The sequence below is a fragment of the Lepidochelys kempii genome, chromosome 24 (genome assembly GCF_965140285.1).
Source record: "Lepidochelys kempii isolate rLepKem1 chromosome 24, rLepKem1.hap1, whole genome shotgun sequence".
NCBI classification, from domain to species: domain Eukaryota; kingdom Metazoa; phylum Chordata; order Testudines; family Cheloniidae; genus Lepidochelys; species Lepidochelys kempii.
In genome coordinates this window covers 18,272,135-18,293,523 of record NC_136403.1, presented here as the reverse complement: position 1 = coordinate 18,293,523, position 21,389 = coordinate 18,272,135, and the positions used below count along the sequence as shown (strand labels likewise).

Genomic DNA, 21,389 nt, shown 5'->3' with positions numbered 1-21,389 from the left:
CTGGGATCCGGGCGCTGGGGCTTCCCCCACCACCTGGCACTTCTGCCAGGCACCGGGCTTGGGGTGCAGGGGTGCCCATTTTCCAGGGGGCCCCCAATGGGCTGAGGCTGCTGGGCACAGGCCCTGACGGCCCATTGGCTAATCTGCCACCGCTGCACTGCGGGTAGGGGTGCAGGCTCCCCTGGCTGAGCTGCCCTGGCAGGGCAGGGCAGGTGGGGGCAGGGGGCAGGGGGCTCTGTGTGTGGACGGAGCGGGGTTTGGGTTTAAACACGGGTCAGAGCCATGTCCACAGGGAGAGGGGGAAGCCGGCTGGCTTTGAAACAGGGGAGCGTGGCTCCGAACTCGCTTGCAAAGCCACAGGGTGTGACAAGAGGCTCTGGCCCCATAGGGAGCCTGGGGCTGAGCTTTGCCTAGAGCTGGGCCAAGGGCATAGCCAGGTAAAGCGGGAACTGCCGGGAGGCTGCGGGGGCCTGGCCCACTGGAAATCCCGGCCCGGGTCTCCCTTTGTCCTAGTGCCTATGGGCCCTGAGAGCCAGGGCTGGAAAGAATCCGGGACAGGCGCTCACCTTCCCAGATCTGCCCGCTGATGGAAATGCACTGGCTGGCACGGCCCTCGCACTGCAGGGTCTCCGTGCTGGAACAGCTGCTCCGACCAGGGGCAATGCAGATCGGGCACCGGCCTCCCGTCTAGACGGTGTTGATGATCGGCCCTGCAAGACCCCCAAAGAGAGGGTCGGTGGGGGTTGACGGGCAGGGCTGAGGACAGGTGCCTTCTCTACTTTGTTACCACTTATTTCTAGCACTGCAATAACTGAGATCAGGGACCTCCTTGTGCCAAGAGCTGCACAGACTCCCCAGAGCAGGGGCCCTGATTGCACTGGGCACTGCATAGATCCCCCCCAGCCTGCTACTGGGGGCCCCCATTGTGCCAGGCACTGCACGCCTCCCTCCCCTGAGATCAGGGTCCCTCCTATGGCACCAGGTGCTACACGGGACCCCACCCTTCTCCAGAAAAGAACCTTTTCCGAACCAGTTTGACACTCAGTCGGAGCCTGGGCCACTGGGAAGAAGCAGGGAGGGATGCAGAGACGTACAGACAGGAGAGAACCGGGTATTGCAGCTGTTCGTACAGCAGGTCCGGGATTGAATCTTCACAAAGACCCCGTTCCCGAAGAAGAGGGAGATATTCCTGGGCGTGGCGGAGGATACAGAGGAGAAGGAATAGCCTGCATTTTCCTTCGCTTCTGGTTAGAAGCAAAACAGTCACAAAAATTATTTACAGATGAAACCAGTGCCCGAGGGCTGGTGATTCCTGGGAGCCACCTCGCCCCTTTTCCTGGCGTCCCAAGCCAGAAGGGCCCATTCCCAGCATCTACTCTGACCTGCCGCACAGCCCAGGCTGGAGAAGTCCTCCCTACATTGTGCCCGATCACGTGTATTTGATGAAAGCATCTTCCAGGAGGGCAGCCAGCCTGGCCTGGGGGATGCCGATGGATGCTGCATCCACCACATCCCTAAGGAGCTTGTTAACCATCCTCCCCAGCATGTCTCGCTAAATACTTGTCTGGCACGCATCATCATGGTATCTGAACCCTGCGTCATCTTTAATGTATTATCCTCACAGCCACCTTGTGGGATGGGGCAGGGCAGTCACCCGCATTGAACAGATGGGGGAAAGTGAGGCACAGATCCTCAGCAGGACCTAACTCTTTGAAGCTCTGGGCCTAAGTGGTGTGTCCCAGGTCACACAGGGCGGCTGGCAGAGGGGGACCTGGAGCCCAGGTGTGCTGAGCCCTTGGCGCGCGTGTCCCGCCCACAGCCAGCAAACGGTCGGTGCGGAGAACGATGGTGGAAAGTCAGCGCCACCCACCCTTGACCAGTGCGTTTGCCTCCTAGACACCGAGGCAGGTGCTGTGACCAGCGGGGCAGGGCTGGGGCTGAGCACGACAGTTACTCACAGAATTTCTCCTACACTGGTAACAGGATCTGGTGAGGAGGGAAATAAAGCAGGATTTCCATTTTAATTTCTGGTGCCAGCGTCCCCCTTTTCTCGTCCGGTCCCCGAAGGCCTCGGGTTCGTGGAGGTGGCCTTGGCTGGGTTGATCTCACTCCCCCTGTTAAAGCCAGTGCCTGGGATCGGTGCTGGCAGGGGCAGGGTGCACCGGCTGGTGTCTGCAGCAGTTTGGGGCACAGAGGGATGCGACAAAGTGGGAATTGAGCTCCTATTTCTACGATGCCATGGAGTGCCTCAGTTTCCCTCTGTGCTTTGCAAGGCTGTGCAGGGCCGCCCCTCCATCCATCCCCGACACACCTGTGAGGAAGTGGAAGCGTTCTTAATGTTTCCTCTGAATAGTGTGGGGGTGCCTCAGTTTCCCCTAGGCAGTTCTTAAGTATCTAGGTGGGATAAGGATGTATGATCCTTGCAGAGCCCGAGAGGGCAGGTGTGTGCAGGGGTCTGGACACAGAGAATGGCCGACACCCTGTTTCCTGGCCACTGATGGCCTGGGCCCTTCCCCCCTGCAAGGTGAGAGCTAAAGGGTTGGAGAACAAAGGAATCAGGTGACCTCCTGGCCCGGGAAAGGGGAAAGCCCAGAGGAGGTGGGGCTGGAGGGAGTTTCAGTTTGGGGCTGGCTGGGGAGTGGAGTGAAGTGCAGATGGGGTTGTCTGGCTCACTGCCCCCAAAAATGGACCCGGCTGAGGGGTCCTGTTCTCTGCACCCACAAGCTCTGTTTTAGACCATGTTCCTGTTGTCTAATAAACCTCTGTTTTACTGGCTGGCTGAGAGTCCCGTCTGACTGTGGAGTTGGGGGACAGGACCCTCTGGCTTCCCCAGGACCCCGCCTGGGCAGACTCACTGTGAGAAGCGCATGGAATGGCAGAGGAGGCTGAATGCTCCGAGGTCAGACCCAGGAAGGTGGAAGCCGGGCGAGCTGTGTGTCCTGCAGACAGGCTGCTCACAGAGAGGAGACTTCCCCAGAGTCCTGCCTGGCTTCGTAGGGAGCAGGTCCAGAGCATCGCCCGGGGACTCCCTGACAACACCCATCCTTCCGTCCGTCCATCCTCCTACACGTCCACCCTTCCCCCCACACACCCATCCATCCATTCCCCTACGAGGCTGTCTGTCCATCCATCCATCTGCCTTCACGCCTGTCCATCCGTTCCCCTACACACCTGTCAAGGTTCCTTCCCCACTCTGAACTCTAGGGTACCGATGTGGGGACCTGCATGAAAACCTCCTAAGCTTACTTTCATCAGCTTAGGTTAAAACTTCCCCAAGGTACAAATTAATTTCGTCCTTTGCCCCTAGATTTCTACTGCTACAACCAAACTTTAACTGGGTTTACTGGGAAACATAGTTTGGACACGTCTTTCCCTCCCAAACCTCCCAACCCTTGCACGCGACTTCCTGGGGAAGGTTTGGTAAAAATCCTCACCAATTTGCATAGGTGACCACAGACCCAAACCCTTGCATCTTAGAACAATGAAAAAGCATTGAGTATCCTTAAAAAGAAGACTTTTAATAGAAGTAGAAAAGAATCACCTCTGTAAAATCAGGATGGCAAATACCTTACAGGGGAATTAGATTCAAAACAGAGAGAATCCCTCTAGGCAAAACCTTAAGTTACAAAAAGACACACAGACAGGAATATCCATTCTGTTCAGCACAGCTATTTTCTCAGCCATTTAAAGAAATCATAATCTAACACATACCTAGCTAGATTACTCACTAAATTCTAAGAGTCCATTCCTGTTCTGTCCCCGGCAAAAGCATCACACAGACAGACACAGACCCTTTGTTTTTCTCCCTCCTCCCAGCTTTTGAAAGCATCTTATCTCCTCATTGGTCATTTTGGTCAGGTGCCAGCGAGGTTACCTTTAGCTTCTTAACCCTTTACAGGTGAGAGGATTTTTCCTCTGGAGAGGAGGGATTATAAAGGAGTTTACCCTTCCCTTTCTATTTATGACAACAGGTGAAAGTGTTTTGCCACTGGCCATGGGGGATTTTATAGCACCGGGGACAGAAAAGTGGTTCCCCTTCCCTTTATATTTATGACACGTCCTTTCTTATGTTATTACCTAAGTGTTACGGCCACATTGTGACTGACAAATAGCTTCCTTTCTCAGTTTCCCCGGGTAATGATAAGATAACTCCACTGGGATATAAATATTGTTCTTACAGTTCAGTGGATAGTACATAGAGCTGCACAAACAAGTCATTGTGTCAGGAAATTTTAGCTCGTACTGACTTCACTAGTGCTTTATATCTGGCCTGTTGTAAAACGAGGCAAACATCAAGATAAGCTGATGTACCCCCTGAAGACCTGTGTGTACCCTGGAGTACACGGACCCCTGGCTGAGAACCACTGATCTCCACTAACGCACAAGGGAATTGGCCTCAAGACACATTGCATCACCTGATCAGCCAAAGTCACATGCAGGGTTGTGAAATCTCCCATCTCCGGGTCCACCAGGATGTCATGGGGCAGCCCCAGCCGATCCCCCAGGGGGCAGGTATTTGCCAACCTGCCGGATAAAACCACAGCCAGATGCTTCCTTGCTGTTCTGCTCACTGCAGCTAACATCCAGGCACCATGTGGGTGGCTCTGCCCCTCTGCCTGCTGTCCGCTCTCCTGGCCACAGGTGAGTCCCGTCCGTCCCCGGGCACAGGGAGCCGGGTGGTGGGGGCGGGAATTCACTTGGGGAACGTGCCGCTGTGGATGGCGGATTCTGGGGTCAGGATGGAATTTGTGGGTAAAACCAGCAAGAGGAAAACCCGGTGCCACGTCCCCCGGCTGACTCGGGGAGAGCAGGGATTGGAGCCTGGGACGCCCACAGCCCACGCTAGGGCCTGGCCAGCGGGTCTGAGTCCGTCTGTCCTTCCTTCTTCTCGTTCCTCCTCCATCTCTCGCCCGAGCTTGGGGTCATCCCGATGAGGAGCAGCACCCCCGTTCACATGTCGTCCTGCCTAGAAATGTTCCCCTGCCTGTCAGTGCTGAGATTCCTGCCAGGACTCCTGGCTTCATTCCCTGGGTTTGAAAGGGGAATGGGGGTGCAAAGGGGGGGAGCTGGGAGCCAGGACTTCTGGGCTCATTCCCCAGCTGTCGAAGCGGGCTGGGGTGTAGTGAGTTTGAGCAGAGATGGCTACAAATCAGGACTCCCGGGCTCTGTCCGTGGCTCTGAAAGAGGAGTGGGATCTCGTGGGTTAGAGTGGGCTGGGAGTCAGGAGTGAGGACTTCTCAGCTGTCTTCTTGGTTTTAACCCTGAATTGAACACATCTTTTTTCTACCTCAGTTTCCATATTTCTTTGATAGGGATAATATAACTTTGCAACCATCTAGGGGCATAGAAGGGGCGGGGAAGGTGTTCTGAGGTTTAATTGATGTTTCCACATGAAAGCTCTAAAAAAACCAAAGTGGGAAAATCTTCCTTTCTTTCTTTCTTAAAACTACCTTATGCTCACGTAATGAATTTAAAGGCCCCCATGCTCTGGAGAGGAAAGAGTTCATGCTCCTGGGATCGCTGGCTGGAGACGAACAGCCATCAATCCAAAGGCTTAACAAGCGTGAATTGTATTCTGAAGAAGAGAATTGGCAGGATCAGCGATGAAAAGTGGGCTGAAGTCGAGTGTGGCTGAGCTGATGTAACTCTGAGAGGCAGAGGCCTGGAGCAGAGAGTGACGGCGGGGTGTGTGTGTGTGTGTGTGAGAAAGGTTCACCACAAAGCCAGGCAGAAACCCCTCTTCAGAACAGCCGAATTCTTGTTTTTCTGTCTACACAGACGTGTGGGGTTTGTTCGCAGGCACAAGCTGCACCCCAGATAGCCACGTCAGCAGCTGAAAATGTATTGTAGCCACAGACACTCAGGCAGCAAACAGACTTGTCTGTGGTTTTGAGTAAGATACAAATGACCAGCTAGCAAGATGCCTTTCCCCATCCAGAGAGTTAAATGGAACTGGGCAGAACTGCTGCAAAAGCAGGTGGCATTTCTCCAAGATCTGCCTGCCCACACGTTCAGTGAGGAGGCATTGGTGGTAACAACTCCCACAGCGCCACCTCTTGGTTGCTGGTGGTATTTCGTCCACAGGCACTGCCTGGGGAGGAGTGGGGAGCTGGGGTTTGTACTGAGAAGGGATTTTTCCAACCTCCAGGGAGCGCTCTGCAATGCGAGGTGTGTGCGTCCAGAGAGCAATTGTGCTCCGGCCCCCTGCAGCCCTGCGCCCCCTCGGAAGCGACCTGCGTCACTGTCGTGGCAGAGATGAGGCTGGGTGAGTGAAAGAAGATTCCTACTAAGTGTAGACACCATTGTCCTCCTGAAGCCAGGGGTCGAACCCAGGAATCCTGGCTCCCAGCCCCTGCCCCTACTCTAACCAATAGTCTCCGCTCCTCTCCAGGAGCAGGGACTGCTCCGTCTGGAATGATAATGTCATAGACGGGGGATGGGATGAGATGGGAATTGCAGTGGGTGACTGTGGGGCCTGGATCAGAAGGAGAGAGGATTTTATCGGCGGTCGGAGGGGAGATGAGATTAGTTGGGGGTGGGGTGGATGGAACAAAATGGGAGGATGAAGAAGCTGGGGGTCCACTGGGGAGCTGAGAGGTGATGCTCTGTTTCCCTTCCACAGAGGGATCCTCCTTCTCCTACACGGGTAAATCGTGCCTGGAGCCCAAGAACTGTGAGCCCGGCCCCTTCTCGCTGACCTACCCACACAATGTCACCGTGCGGGCGAACATCGCCTGCTGTGACACCGACGGCTGCAACGCCGGGGCCATCCCAGGTGTGTGTCTGCTGCAAACCTAGAGCCCTGCTCCGGCCATACCTGCCTGGAGAGTACCCAGGAGTCCTGGCTCCCAGCCCAAAGCCCCCATTCCTAACCACTAGACCCCACTCCCTTCCCCGAGCTGGGATTGAGCCCAATGTGTGGTGACTCCCCACCCTTGGCTGACTGTGTGTGTCTGACTGTTCTCAGTGCCAACTGTGAGCTCCGTCCCCAACGGCCAGCAGTGCCAGTCGTTCCTCAGAGTGGGGCCATATAACTGGAACGAGAAGGATGTCTTGGCCTGCACCGGCGCCGAGGACCATTGTGTTGTGGAATCTGGGAAATTAAGACTGGGTAAGTCCTCCAGATGCGGGCGGGGTCTGAACACAGAGTACGAGGTGGAGCCCAGGTGTCCTGGCTCAGTCCCAGCCCCCCTTGCTCTGACCCACTAGACTCCAGTCCCCTGGCAGAGTTGCAGAGAGAACCCAGGAGTCCTACTTGCCGAGATGCCAAAGGAGCACCCAAGGAGGATAAGGCCACTGCGGAGAAAGTAAATGAATTCTCTGCATCAGTCTTCACGGCTGAGGCTGGGAGGGAGATTCCCAAACCGGAGCCATTCTGCTTTGGTGACAAATCTGAGGAACTGTCCCAGATTGAGGAGTCATTACAGGAGTTTTTGCAAGAAATTGATAAATTAAACAGTAATAAGTCACCAGGACCAGATGGGTTTCACCCAAGAGTTCAGAAGGAACTCAAACGTCAAATTACAGAACTACTAACTGTGGTTTGTAACCTACCATTTAAATCAGCTTCTGTCTCAACTGGCTGGAGGATGGCTAATGACACACCTGTTTCGAAAAAGGGCTCCAGAGGTGATCCCGGCAACTACAGGCCAATAAGTTTGACTTCAGTACAGGGCAAAGTCATTGAAACTAGAGGAAAGAAGAGAACTGTCAGCCACATAGATGAACATAATTTGTTGTGGAAGGATCAACATGGTTTCGGTAAAGGGAAATCACGCCTCACCAGTGTACTAGAATTCTCTGAGGGGGTCAACAAGAGTGTGGACAAGGGGGATCCCATCGATATAGTGTACTTAGATTTTCAGAAAGCGTCCCTCACCAAAGGCTCTTAAGCAAAGTGAGCTGTCATGGGATAAAATCCTCTCATGGCTCAGTAACTGGTTAAAAGATAGGGAAAAAAGGGTAGAAAGAAATGGTCAGTTTTCAGAATGGAGAGAGGTAAATAGTGGGAGTCCCTCAGGGATCTGCACTGGGCCCAGTGCTTTTCACCATATTCCGAAATGTTCTGGAAAAAGGGGTAAATAGTGAGGTGGCAAAATTTGCAGAAGATACAAAGCTACTCAAGATAGTGAAGTCCAAAGCAGACTGTGAAGAGGTACTAAAGGGTCTCTCAGAACTGGGTGACTGGGCAACAAAATGGCAGAGGAAATTCAGTGTTGATAAATGCAAAGTAATGCACATGGGCAAACGTAATCCCAAGTAGACATACACAATAATGGGTCAAATTTACCACTCAAGAAAGATCTTGGAGTCACTGTGGAGAGTTCTCTGAAATCATCCACTCCATGTGCAGTGGCCGTCAAAAAAGCAAACAGAATGCTGGGAGTCATTCATAAAGGGACAGAGAATAGGACAGAGATCTAACCCCAAAGATCGTGTTGCCTCAATATAAATCCATGGGACGCCCACAGCTTGAACACTGCGGACGGATGTGGTCGCCCTGTCTCAAAAAAGATCTATTGGAATTGGAAAGGCTTCAGAAAATGCCAACCAAAATGATGAGGGGGATGGATTGGCTGCCATATGAGGAGAGATTAATAAGAGTGGTACTATTGAGCCTGGAAAAGAGACGGCTAAGGGGGGATATGATCGAGGTCTAAAGAAGGTTGAAGGGTGTGGAGGAAGGAAATAAGGAAGTGTTATTTACTCCTCCTAAAATAAGAACGAGGGGTCACCACAGGCAGCAGGTATAAAATAAACCAAAGGAAGTACTGCTTCACACAATGCACTAGAAACCTGTGGAACTTATTGCCGGGGAAAGTTGTGAAGGCGCAGACTATAACAGGGTTCAAACAGGAACTAGAGAAGTTGTTGGAGGACAGGTCCATCTGCGGCTATTAGCCGGGATGGGCAGGGAAGGTGGCCCTAGCCTCTGTTTGCCAGAAGCTGGGAATGGGCGACAGGGTATGGATCACTGGATGATTCCCTGTTCTGTTCATTCCCTCTGGGGCACCTGGCATTGGCCAGAGGATACTGGGCTAGATGGACCTTTGGGGTGACCCAGGAGGGCCATTCCTCTTCTGTTCTCATGTTGTTCCAGGCTCCCTGCTCTGAGCACTAGACCCCAGTCTGCCTGCAGAGCCGGGTGCAGTCCTGCTGGGAGGGGAGTGTGTGAGAGACCTCATGAGGGTCGCGGGGGTTGGGGGAATTGGGAACCCCCGATCACGTCTCTCCCCCTGTCCAGGTCACATCAAACTGAGGATGATTGCGGGTGGATGTGGCTCCCCTGGCGCCTGCGTGAAGAGAGCGTTGGTGAAGAAATACGCCCAGGGCGTGCCGGAGATCCTGAGCCAGGCCAAGTGCTACGCAGCTCCCAGGGCCGGTGGAGGCATCAGGGAGCCCTGAGCCCCGGCCTGGCATCCTCCCCTTCTGCTGCGTGCCGGGCTGCAGTGCACCTCCCTTCAGCAGCCTCCGGCTGGTGGTTCTCTTTGGGGGGATTGCGGGTTCCTTTTGTGCATTGGCTGAATAAAGCGAGTTCTGGGGAAAGCACCCCCCTTGCTCCTTGTCCCCTGACCGCCCCCTACCGGGCGCCTCCCGCCCCTATCTGTGCACGAGTGATGCTGGCAGGAAGAGAACCCGGGAGTCCTGACTCCCAGTACCACACCCTGTAACCCACCAGACCCCACTCCCTTCTGAAAGGCAGGGATAGAGCCCAGGAGTCCTGGCTCCCAAGCCCCCTGCTCTAACCATTGGACCCCTCTCCCCTTGCAGGGCCAGGGAATGGAACCCAGGAGTCCTGTCTGGACCCCCTCCCGGAAGGCAAGGCCCATTGCCGGGGAAAGGCACCGGCTGGCTGAGCTCCCCAGGGGAAGGAGGGCTGTGGGAAGGAGAGGCCGTGGCTCACCCAGCTGTCCAGGCGGGCGGGAACGCCCTGGAGGGGAGAAATGTCCTTCTAGGTTGATTTTGCAGGGCTCAGTTCGTCCCGCTCTCTGGAGCGGCTCCACTGGGAGTGCCGGGCTCAGAGAAGGTGTCAGGAAACAGGGCAGATCCCCCCAACCGGTGGTGCTCTGTGAGCAGATTTCACCCAGTGTGAACTCCTGGATTGCTGCCCCCGTCTGACCCCGGAGTCACAGCCAGTCCCCTCAGAGACTCTCAGACAAGCCGGACTTTGTGAGGAAAGGTCACGTACACCCCAAACCAGCCCAGCCAGGTTGTTCCCAGCCCCAGGAGACCGGTCACTTACCCCAGAGCCACGGGACCCCAGATCCTCCACCAAAGGCAACGCTGGCAGCCAGGTCTGTAGGAAACTCGCTAAAGGGTCGTGAGCTAAGGAAAGGGAATGAGGGTCACAAGGGGTTAAAGCAGGTAAAATTCATGCCCGGGTGAGTCGCAGTCTGTAATTCCAAACGGTGGCAGTGATGGAAGAACCTGCCATTCTCCCAAGTCTTTTCAGGTGCCCCCAATCCGTCTCCAGGGATCCCCGCTTTGCATCCGGTTCCGGTCCCTGTAAGAGTCCAGCCAGCCCAGCGAGGCAGGATCCTTCCCTGAATCCATCCTTACAGCTTCTTCTCCCAGAGAACAAGCTGGCAGGGCCCCCACCCACGTGGGCTTTGCCTTCGATGCGGGGAGGGAGGAACGCGTTGGTCAGCACACACGATGGCCCCTGCCTTTGGACTCAGCACTTTCCTGGTGCTAAAGTTCCTGATTAGCATCCCTCCACCGTCTCTGCTGGGTCAGTGAGTCCCAGGGCTGTGCTCAGGGTGAATGGTTGTTACTCCGCTAAAACAGCAGACGGGGAAGGGAAAACCATACCACGGCCCACTGGTTTTCATGAAATCGAAACTCCAAACACACTGGTCTACCTTCGCCATGCCTTTGATCTAGGCCAGGGGCTCTCGACCTTTCCAGACCGCTGTACCCCTTGTGGCAGTCTGATGTGTCTTGCATAGCCCAAGTTTCCCCTCACTTAAAGCTACTTGCTTCCAAAACCAGACATGGAGTCTAAATTAGCTGTTCCCAGTCAAGAAAGAGATCTTGGAGTCACAGTGGATAGTTCACAGTACGCAGTGCATGTCAAAAAAGAGAACAGAATGTTGGGAATCATTAAGAAAGGGAGAGATAATGAGACAATAAATGTCATATTGCCCCTATATAAATCCATGCTACTCCCATTCTTGAAAACTGTGTGGAGATGTGGTCACCCCAGCGTATAAAAGAGATATCGGAATTGGAAAAGATTCAGGAAAGGGTCATAAAATTATTAGGGGGATGGAACAGCTTCCGTGAGGAGAGATTCATAAGAGTGGGACTTTTCAGCTTGGAAAAGAGACGGACAAGGGGGGATAGGAGAGAGGTCTAGAAAATCATGAGTGGTGTGGAGAAAGTAGATAAGGAAGTGTTATTTACTCCTTCTCATAACATAAGAACTAGGGGCCAGCAAATGAAATTAAGAGGCGGTAGGTTTAAAAAAACAAAGGGAAGTGTTTTTTCACATAATGCACCATCAACCTGTGGAATTCCTTGCCAGAGGAATGTGCAAAGTCCAAAAGTAAACTGGGTTCAAAAAAGAGCTAGATAAATTCATGGAGGATAGGGCTATCAATGGCTATTAGCCAGGCTGGGTAGGGATGGTGTCCTTAGCCTCTGTTTGCCAGAAGCTGGGAATGGATGACAGGGGATGGAACACTTGATGTTTGATTACCTGTTCTGTTCATTCCCTCTGGGCAGCTGGCATTGGCCACTGTCGGAAGACAGGATACTGGGTTAGATGGACCTTTGGTCTGACCCAGTGTGGCCCTGTCAGGGTTCCTTCCCCACTCTGAACTTGAGGGTACAGATGTGGGGACCCGCAGGAAAGACCCCCTCAGCTTATTCTTACCAGCTTAGGTTAAAAACTTCCCCAAGGTACAAACTTTGCCTTGTCCTTGAACCGTACGCTGCCACCACCAAGCGTCTTACACAAAGACCAGGGAAAGAGCCCACTTGGAGACGTCTTCCCCCAAAATATCACCCCAAGTCCTACACCCCCTTTCCTGGGGAAGGCTTGATAAGAATCCTCCCCAATTTGTACAAGTGAACACAGACCCAAACCCTTGGATCTTCAGAACAATGAAAAAGCAAACAGGTTCTTAAAAGAAGAATTTGAATGAAAGAAAAGGTGAAAGAATCACCCCTGTAAAATCAGGATGGTAAATACCTTCCAGGGTAATCAAATTCAAAACATAGAGAATCCTCTAGGCAAAACCTTAAGTTACAAAAAGACACCAAACCAGGAATATTCATTCCCTCCAGCACAGCTTATTTTACCAGCCATTAAACAAAAGGAAATCTAACGCATTTCTAGCTAGATTACTTACTAACTAACAGAAGTTCTGAGACTCCATTCCTGAGCTGTTCCAGCAAAAGATCACAGAGACAAGCAGTCCCTTTGTTTCCCTCACTCCCGATTTGAAAGTATCTTGTCTCCTCATTGGTCATTTTGGGTCAGGTGCCAGCAAGGTTGCCTTAGCTTCTTAACCCTTTACAGGTGAAAGTGTTTTGCCTCTGGCCACGAGGGATTTTACAGCACCGGGGACAGAAAGGTGGTTCCCCTTCCCTTTATATTTATGACAGGTCCTTTCTTATGTTATTCTAAAAATACATAAGTGTCACGGCCACATCGTGACTGACAAATAGCTTCCTTTCTCAGTTCCACTGTGTAATTATAAAATAACTCCACTGGGATATAAATATTGCACTTACATTTCAGTGGACAGTACATAGAGCTGCACAAACAAGTCATTGTGTCAGGAAATTTTAGCTCGCGTTGACTTCACTAGTGATTTATATCTGGCCTGTTGTAAAATGAGGCAAACATCAAGATAAGCTGATGTACCCCCCGGAAGACCTGTGTGTACCCCTGGAGTACACGGACCCCTGGCTGAGAACCACTGATCTCCACTAATGCACAAGGGAATTGGCATCAGTACACATTGGCATCACCTGATCAGCCAGTGTCACATGCAAGGCTGTGAAATCTCCCATCTCCGGGTCCACCAGGATGTCATGGGGCAGCCCCAGCCGATCCCCCAAGGGGCAGGTATTTGCCATCCTGCCGGATAAAACCACAGCCAGATCCTTCTTCGCTGTTCTGCTCACTGCAGCAAACACCCGGGCACCATGTGGGTGGCTCTGCCCCTCTGCCTGCTGTCCGCTCTCCTGGCCACAGGTGAGTCCCGTCCGTCCCAGGGCACAGGGAGCCGGGTGGGGGGGTCGGGAATTTACTTGGGGAACGTACCGCTGTCGATAGCGGATTCTGGGGTCAGGATGGAATTTGTGGGTAAAAGCAGTGAGAGGAAAACCCGGGGCCACGTCCCCCGGCTGACTCGGGGAGAGCAGGGATTGGAGCTTGGGACTCCCACAGCCAACGCTAGGGGTCTGGCCAGCGGGTCTGAGTCCGTCTGTCCTTCCTTCTTCTCATTCCTCCTCCAGCTCTCGCCCAGGCTTGGGGTCATCCTGATGAGGAGCACCACCCCCGTCCACTTGTAATCCTGCTTGGAAATGTTCCCCTGCCCACCAGCACTGAGATTCCTGCCAGGCCTCCTGGGTTCATTCCCCAGCTGTGGAAGAGGGCTGGGGTGTAGTGAGTTTGAGCAGAGATGGCTGCAAATCAGGACTCCCAGGTTCTGTCCGTGGCTCGGAAAGAGGAGTGGGGTCTCGTGGGTTAGAGTGGGCTGGGTGTCAGGAGTGAGGACTTCTCGGCTGTTATCTTTCTTCTAACCCTGAATTGAACACATCTTTTTTCTACCTGAGTTTCCCTATTTCTTAGATGGGGATAAGATCACTTTGCTACCATCTAGGGACATAGAAGGGGCAGGGGAAGGCGTTCTGAGGTTTAATTGATGCTTCCACATGAAAACTGGAAAAAAACCAAAGTGGGAAAATTTCTTTCTTTCTTTCTCTTTCTTTCTTTCTTTCTTTCTTTCTTTCTTTCTTTCTTTCTTTCTTTCTTTCTTTCTTTCTTTCTTAAAAAGCCTTATGCTCACATTATGAATTCTAAGGCCCCCACTCTCTGGAGAGGAAAGAGTTGATGCTCCTGGGATCACTTGCTGGAGGCACACAGCCATCTATCCAGAGTCTTAACAAGCGTCAATCATATTCTGAAGAAGAGAATTGGCAGGATTAGCGATGAAAAGTGGGCTGAAGTCGAGTGTGGCTGAGCTGACGTAACTCTGAGAGGCAGAGGCCTGGAGCAGAGAGTGACGGCGGGGTGTGTGTGTGTGTGTGTGAAAAGTTCACCGCAAAGCCAGGCAGAAACCCCTCCTCAGAGCAGCTGAATTCTTGTTTTTCTGCCTACACAGACGTGTGGGGTTTGTTCGCAGGCACAAGCTGCACCCCAGATAGCCACGTCAGAAGATGAAAATGAATTCTAGCCACAGACACTCAGGCAGCAAACAGACTTGTCTGCAGTGTTGAGTAAGATACAAATGACCAGCTAGCAAGATGCCTTTCCCCATCCGGAGCGTTAAATGGAACTGGGCAGAACTGCTGAAAAAGCAGGTGGCATTTCTCCAAGATCTGCCTGCCCACACGTTCAGTGAGGAGGCATTGGTGGTAACAACTCCCACAGCGCCACCTCTTGGTTCTTGGTGGTATTTCGCCCACGGGCACTGCCTGGGGAGGGGTGGGGAGCCGGGGTTTGTACTGAGAAGGGATTTTCCCAACCTCCAGGGAGCGCTCTGCAATGCGAGGTGTGTGCGTCCAGAGAGCAATCGTGCTCCGGCCCCCTGCAGCCCTGCGCCCCCTCGGAAGGGACCTGCATCACTGTCATGGCAGAGATCAGGCTGGGTGAGTGAAAGAAGATTCCTACTAAGTGTAGACACCATTGTCCTCCTGAAGCCAGGGGTGGAACCCAGGAGTCCTGGCTCCCAGCCCCTCCCCCTACTCTAACCAATAGACTCTGCTCCTCTCCAGGAGCAGGGACTGCCCAGTCTGGAAAGGTAATGTCATAGACGGGGGATGGGATGAGATGGGGAATTGCAGTGGGTGGCTGTGGGGCCTGGATCAGACAGAAGAGAGGATTTTATCGGGGGTCGGAGGGAAGATGAGATTAGTTGGGGGTGGGGTGGATGGAACAAAAGGGGAGGATGGAGTAGCTGGGGGTCCATTGGGGAGCTCAGAGGTGATGCTCTGTTTCCCTTCCACAGAGGGAAACTCCTTCTCTTACACGGGTAAGTCGTGCCTGGAGCCCAAGAACTGTGAGCCCGGCCCCTTCTCGCTGACCTACCCGCACAATGTCACTGTGCGGGCGAACATCGCCTGCTGTGACACCGACGGCTGCAACGCCGGGGCCATCCCAGGTGTGTGTCTGCTGCAAGCCTAGAGCCCTGCTCTGGCCACACCTGCCTGGAGAGAACCCAGGAGTCCTGGGTGCCAGCCCAAAGCCCCCATCCCTAACCACTAGACCCCACTCGCTTCCCTGAGCTGGGATTGAGCCCAGGGTGTGGTGACTCCCCACCCCTGGCTGACTGTGTGTGTCTGACTGTTCTCAGTGCCAACTGTGAGCTCCGTCCCCAACGGCCGGCAGTGCCTGTCATTCTTCAAATCGGGGGCAGATCACTGGCAGAAGAAGAAGGAGCTCTTGGCCTGCACCGGCGCCGAGGACCATTGTGTTGAGGATTATGGGGTGTTAACACTGGGTAAGTCCTCCAGATGGGGGCGGGGTCTGAACACAGAGTACGAGGTGGAGCCCAGGTGTCCTGGCTCAGTCCCAGCCCCCCTTGCTCTGACCCACTAGACTCCACTCCCCTGGCAGAGTTGCAGAGAGAACCCTGGAGTCCTACTTGCTGAGATGCCAAAGGAGCACCCAAGGAGGATAAGGCCACTGCGGAGAAAGTAAATGAATTCTCTGCATCAGTCTTCACGGCTGAGGCTGGGAGGGAGATTCCCAAACCGGAGCCATTCTGTTTTGGTGACAAATCTGAGGAACTGTCCCAGATTGAGGAGTCATTACAGGAGTTTTTGCAAGAAATTGATAAATTAAACAGTAATAAGTCACCAGGACCAGATGGGATTTGCCCAAGAGTTCGGAAGGAACTCAAACGTCAAATTACAGAACTACTAACTGTGGTTTGTAACCTACCATTTAAATCAGCTTCTGTCCCAAATGGCTGAAGGATGGCTAATGAGACGCCAATTTCTAAAATGGGCTCCAGAGGTGATCCCAGCTACAACAGGCCAATAAGTCTGACTTCGGTACTGGGCAAACTCATTGAAACTATAGGAAAGAAGAGAACTGACAGCCACATAGATGAACATAATTTGCTGGGGAAGGGTCAACATGGTTTCGGTAAAGGGAAATCACGCCTCACCAATGTACTAGAATTCTCTGAGGGGGTCAACAAGCGTGTGGACAAGGGGGATCCCGTGGATATAGTGTATTTAGATTTTCAGAAAGCGTCCCTCACCAAAGGCTCTTAAGCAAAGTGAGCTGTCATGGGATAAAATCCTCTCATGGCTCAGTAACTGGTTAAAAGATAGGGAAAAAAGGGTAGGAAGAAATGGTCAGTTTTCAGAAGGGAGAGAGGTAAATAGTGGGAGTCCCCCAGGGATCTGCACTGGGCCCAGTCCTATTCACCATATTCCGAAATGTTCTGGAAAAAAGGGTAAATAGTGAGGTGGGAAAATTTGCAGAAGATACAAAGCTACTCAAGATAGTGAAGTCCAAAGCAGACTGTGAAGAGGTACTAAAGGGTCTCTCAGAACAGGGTGACTGGGCAACAAAACGGCAGATGAAATTCAATGTTGATGAATGCAAAGTAATGCACATGGGCAAACGTTATCCCAAGTAGACATATACAATGATGGGTCAAATTTTACCACTCAAGAAAGATCTTGCAGTCATTGTGGAGAGTTCTCTGAAATCATCCACTCCATTTGTAGCAGCCGTGAAAGAAGTGAACAGAATGCTGGGAATCATTCATAAAGGGACAGAGAATAGGACAGAAAAGAGCGTGTTGCCTCAATATAAATCCATGGGATGCCCACAAGTAGAACACTGAATGCGGATGTGGTCGCCCCCTCTCAGAAGAGAGATAAGGGAATTGGAAAAGCTTCAGAAAAGCCCAACGAAAATGATGAGGGGGATGGAACGGCTGCCATATGAGGAGAGATTAATAAGAGTGGTACTATTGAGCCTGGAAAAGAGACGGCTAAGGGGGATATGATCGAGGTCTAGAGAAGGTTGAAGGGTGTGGAGGAAGGAAATAAGGAAGTGTTATTTACTCCTCCTAACATAAGAACGAGGGGTCACCACAGGCAGCACGTTTTTAACAAACAAAAGGAAGTACTGCTTCACACAACGCACAGTCAACCTGTGGAACTCATTGCCGGGGGATGTTGTGAAGGCGAAGACTATAACAGGGTTCAAACAGGAACGAGAGAAGTTCCTGGAGGACAGGTCCATCTGTGGCTATAGGGCAGGGATGGTGGCCCTAGCCTCTGTTTGCCAGAAGCTGGGAATGGGCGACAGGGGATGGATCACTGTGCTGGATTTGTGCTGGAAATGGCCCAACTTGATGATCACTTTAGATAAGCTATTACCAGCAGGACAGTGGGGTGGGAGGAGGTGTTGTTTCATGATCTCTGTGTGTATATAATATCTGCTGCAGTTTCCACAGTATGCATCCGATGAAGTGAGCTGTAGCTCACGAAAGCTTATGCTCAAATAAATTGGTTAGTCTCTAAGGTGCCACAAATCCTCCTTTTCTTTTTGCGAATACAGACTAACACGGCTGTTACTCTGAAACCTGTTACTAAGTTCTAAGAGTCCATTCCTGTTCTGTCCCCAGCAAAAGCATCACACAGACAGACACAGACCCTTTGTTTTTCTCCCTCCTCCCAGCTTTTGAAAGTATCTTATCTCCTCATTGGTCATTTTGGTCAGGTGCCAGTGAGGTTAGTAGTATAATGGCCCTACAGTCAATCAAACCCTAACTCCGCCTCTTGACCACTTAGCCCTTGACCTCTGGCTCCCACCGGAAGTCCCACCCCAATGGGGTATTACTTCCGGGGTCAAGGCTGCCACAAGACCGGAAGCAAGGTATGTCATGTGACCCCTCTAACAAGTTCTCCCACTGCCCTCTACCAACCAGGAGAGGTTTTGCCCCAGTAGGACTTCCCCCAATAGGAGATTTGACCAATCAGGGCGAGTTTCAGGGCAGTATGTCCTCCCCGGAAGTGGGTCTTGTGACCCCTCTAACAACTCCTCCTCCCACCCTCTACCAATCAGGAGGGGTTTTGTCCCTATAGGACCAAGAGGAGATCTGACCAATCAGGATGAGTTCCGGAGTGGGGTGACCTATCTGGAAATGATTAGTGTGACCCCTCTAACAACTCCTCCTCCCACCAACGTCTGCCAATCAGGCCGCCCCGAGAGCAGATTTGACCAAAATAGGGCAGGTTCTGGGATGGGGTGAACCGCCCAGAAGAGGGGCATATGACCCCCTCTGCCAATCAGAATGCAGCACCATCACCCCATAAGTCCCAGCGTCGGGCAGAAGAGGCTGTCTTTTACCAAGAGCACGTGTTTTAGAAATCGTGGAAACATGGACTCCTTCACCACCCCTGTGGGAACTTCGGACTTTGTTTTAGCCCCAAGGGCCTTCGACAAACCGCAGAGAAAGCGTTACATCAGCAAGAGTTCCAAGGAGGAGACGGGGGCAACTGAGGGGAGCCCTTTGGCCCAACCGTTGATGCACACACGGGACCCCGAAACCCGGCTGCTTGTGAGGCACCGTGATGAGCGTGATGGCCTCTTGTTGTCCACCCCCCGAGAGGTGGAAGGTGATCATGGCTTGTGGGAGTTACGGGCAGACAAGGTGACTGCAAAGGACGTGGCTCAGGTAAATGAATGTTTAAGAGGTGACGGTCGGGGTGGGGGTGTGTAATGGGGGGCTAGGAACCAGGGATTGTGTAAATCAAAAACCAAGCAGTGGGGTGCTTACGCTGTTCCTTTTTTGAAAAAAATCTCTCGACAGCTCGATGATGCCGTTCTAGAGGACCCGGAGACCCTGGACAGCGTTGCACCAAGCGGCAAGGATGAACTGGGCCCCCCTTGTTTTTGCTCAACGCCGATACAAAATGTTGAAGAGGACTCCGAGGATGATGGCTAGGAGGAGTTTAGGAGGAGGCTTGGCATGGAACTGACTGAGCCAGTGTCACGTCGTGAGCGTAAAAAAGTCATGCGGACTATTGTACGCGTTGCTGTTTATGCTGTTCTTAATCACTGTCTCAGGGAAAAGCTTTTTGAAGATTGTGAGGGCTGTGTCATAGACGTGCCAGGCCAGCGGCACCATGACTGTGTGACTTGGACTTCAGTGGATATAAACTGCCAGCTCCAGGGCCTGTGTGCTGAGCTGGGTTTGGAAAGCTTATTAACCACTGTGGTTGCCATAGGTTATGCTACGCACTGTCTGTGTCTAACCCAAGAACATTTAGCGCAAGGGGTGACCTTGATAAATGCTGTGCAATTCAGTGGAGACCCTGGCTGTGTTTTAAAGAAAATGGCCAAACCGGAAGATGCCTGCTTAGAGAGTTATATTGACCAGCTGGTCCGCACAAAAAGTTACAGAACCCTGCTTAAGAAAATGGCTATTTGTAAGAAATCTATAAGGATTAAGTTAGAAAATGGCGAGGGGCCAAACATGCGATATAAAACTTGGTAGCTGTGAATTCAAAAAAAAAAATCTATTGAAAAGGGCTTTGTGACTCTCTGTATTTCTGTTAAAACGGCTCTGGCCCTTAAGGGAGTTTAAAGGTTTTCTTTCTTTCTTTCTTTCTTTCTTTTTTTTTTTAATGGAGTATTGTGGTTTGTTTTAAAGGAGCTGTATGTCTTTTAAATAAAAAATTGTTTGTGAGCACCTCGCTCTTGTGTCTCTTGTGTAAGAGAAAGACCCACTGACAGCAAAAAAAAAAAAAAAAAAAAAGCTGAAATGTATGTTGTGGAAGGGGAAAAAATATCCTAAAAACGTGTTTACAATAAAACAAACAGGGATTGTTCAGACATGTGGTTGAGGACAATAGAGCTGATTTATCCTGTTGAACTGAATGGGTTTAACCACCCCCCTCACTGAATAGCCAGAGTGACTGTGATTACTCACCCTTGTGGCCATAGGGTTAATTTTGATGCGGGGGGGGTGCACCCATCGTCAGGGAGGTGGGTGGGTGAGGATGGTGAGTTCTGATTAATATGAAATGAAATAAAACCTCAGGAGTTCGCAGATGCTATTGGACAGTTTAAATATAACCCCTGGAGTTTGCAGAACGCTATAGGCCAGTTTAAATATGACCCAGGAGTGGGGTGAAGGCCATGGGGCACTTTTTCTAGAAAGCACCCCACCCCACCCAACTTTAAGCATGAAAGACACATGTTTAAAAAAAACAACAACAACAAAAAACACAAGCCCCAAGACATTCATTGATATCTGCAAAGGGTCTCTCACTTGAAACGGTTATTGTAAGAAGGCCCTACAGGGGTGGGGGAAAAATATGTATTTGAACTTAAAAAAGAAAAGCAGGCCAATTGTGCAGAAAACTTATTCCCCCCAGATCACAAAAGGGAATGCTAGGGAGGGGTGATCCAATCAACCTGCTAACTATTTTGAAACAAAAGAGTTAGGATGGTCTAAAAACCTCAGATAGCTTGGAGACTTTCTCTTTCAACAGAAACTCTCTTGAATTGCTGCTGGACTGCAAGAGGAGGTATGTTCCCTGTTTTTAACTCTGAAAAAAATATATATTTATTAGATAATGCCATGCTTTGGCCATGCTGTCTTAGTAAATAATGGTGCCTATCTTTATTGCAGTGTGATCTGTTTAGCATGGAGCCAGTAACTTTAAGTTGCAGTTCATCACCAGGCCAAGGTAAAAAAAAAAACATTTTAACTGTAGTTTTGCTTAATAACTTCAGGTATTACATAGGATGAATAGGGATTTGGGGGCTAATACTAACTAACATTTTGGCTTGTTTTTTAACCCAAAGGCTCCAAGCACACATGGCTGGGGCGGGGGACAGAACAACCAGGGGTCTCTTTAAAAGCATGTGGTTTTATTGAAAAGTATTTTGTTGCAAACAGGGTTTTAAACTGCTCTGTGTGTGTGTGTGTATGTGTAAAACATAGGTGGTTTTTAAAAAGTATATGTCTACAAAGTGATGGTGATGATGTGTTTCCAATTAACAGGGTTTTTACTTTGCAAAATGAGATGTATTTTAAAATGTATTATATATATATATATATTTGTGGGGGTTGTTTTTAAAGCGGTAGAAATAAACTCAAAACCTGTGTTGCTTGTACACCCTGAAATGGATTATTTTGTTTTAAAGCTATGACTTTTTTAAATAGAAAAAACAC

At 51.3% G+C, this 21,389-nt stretch overlaps 1 long non-coding RNA gene across 1 annotated transcript; it reads left to right on the top strand.

The window, feature by feature from the left end:
• The first annotated feature begins 7,024 nt into the window (after window positions 1-7,024).
• On the top strand, window positions 7,025-9,546 carry LOC140902794 (uncharacterized). The gene is made up of 2 exons (XR_013634978.1): window positions 7,025-7,111; window positions 9,245-9,546. It is a non-coding gene; the product is annotated as an uncharacterized LOC140902794 (long non-coding RNA).
• The last annotated feature ends 11,843 nt before the right edge of the window (window positions 9,547-21,389 follow it).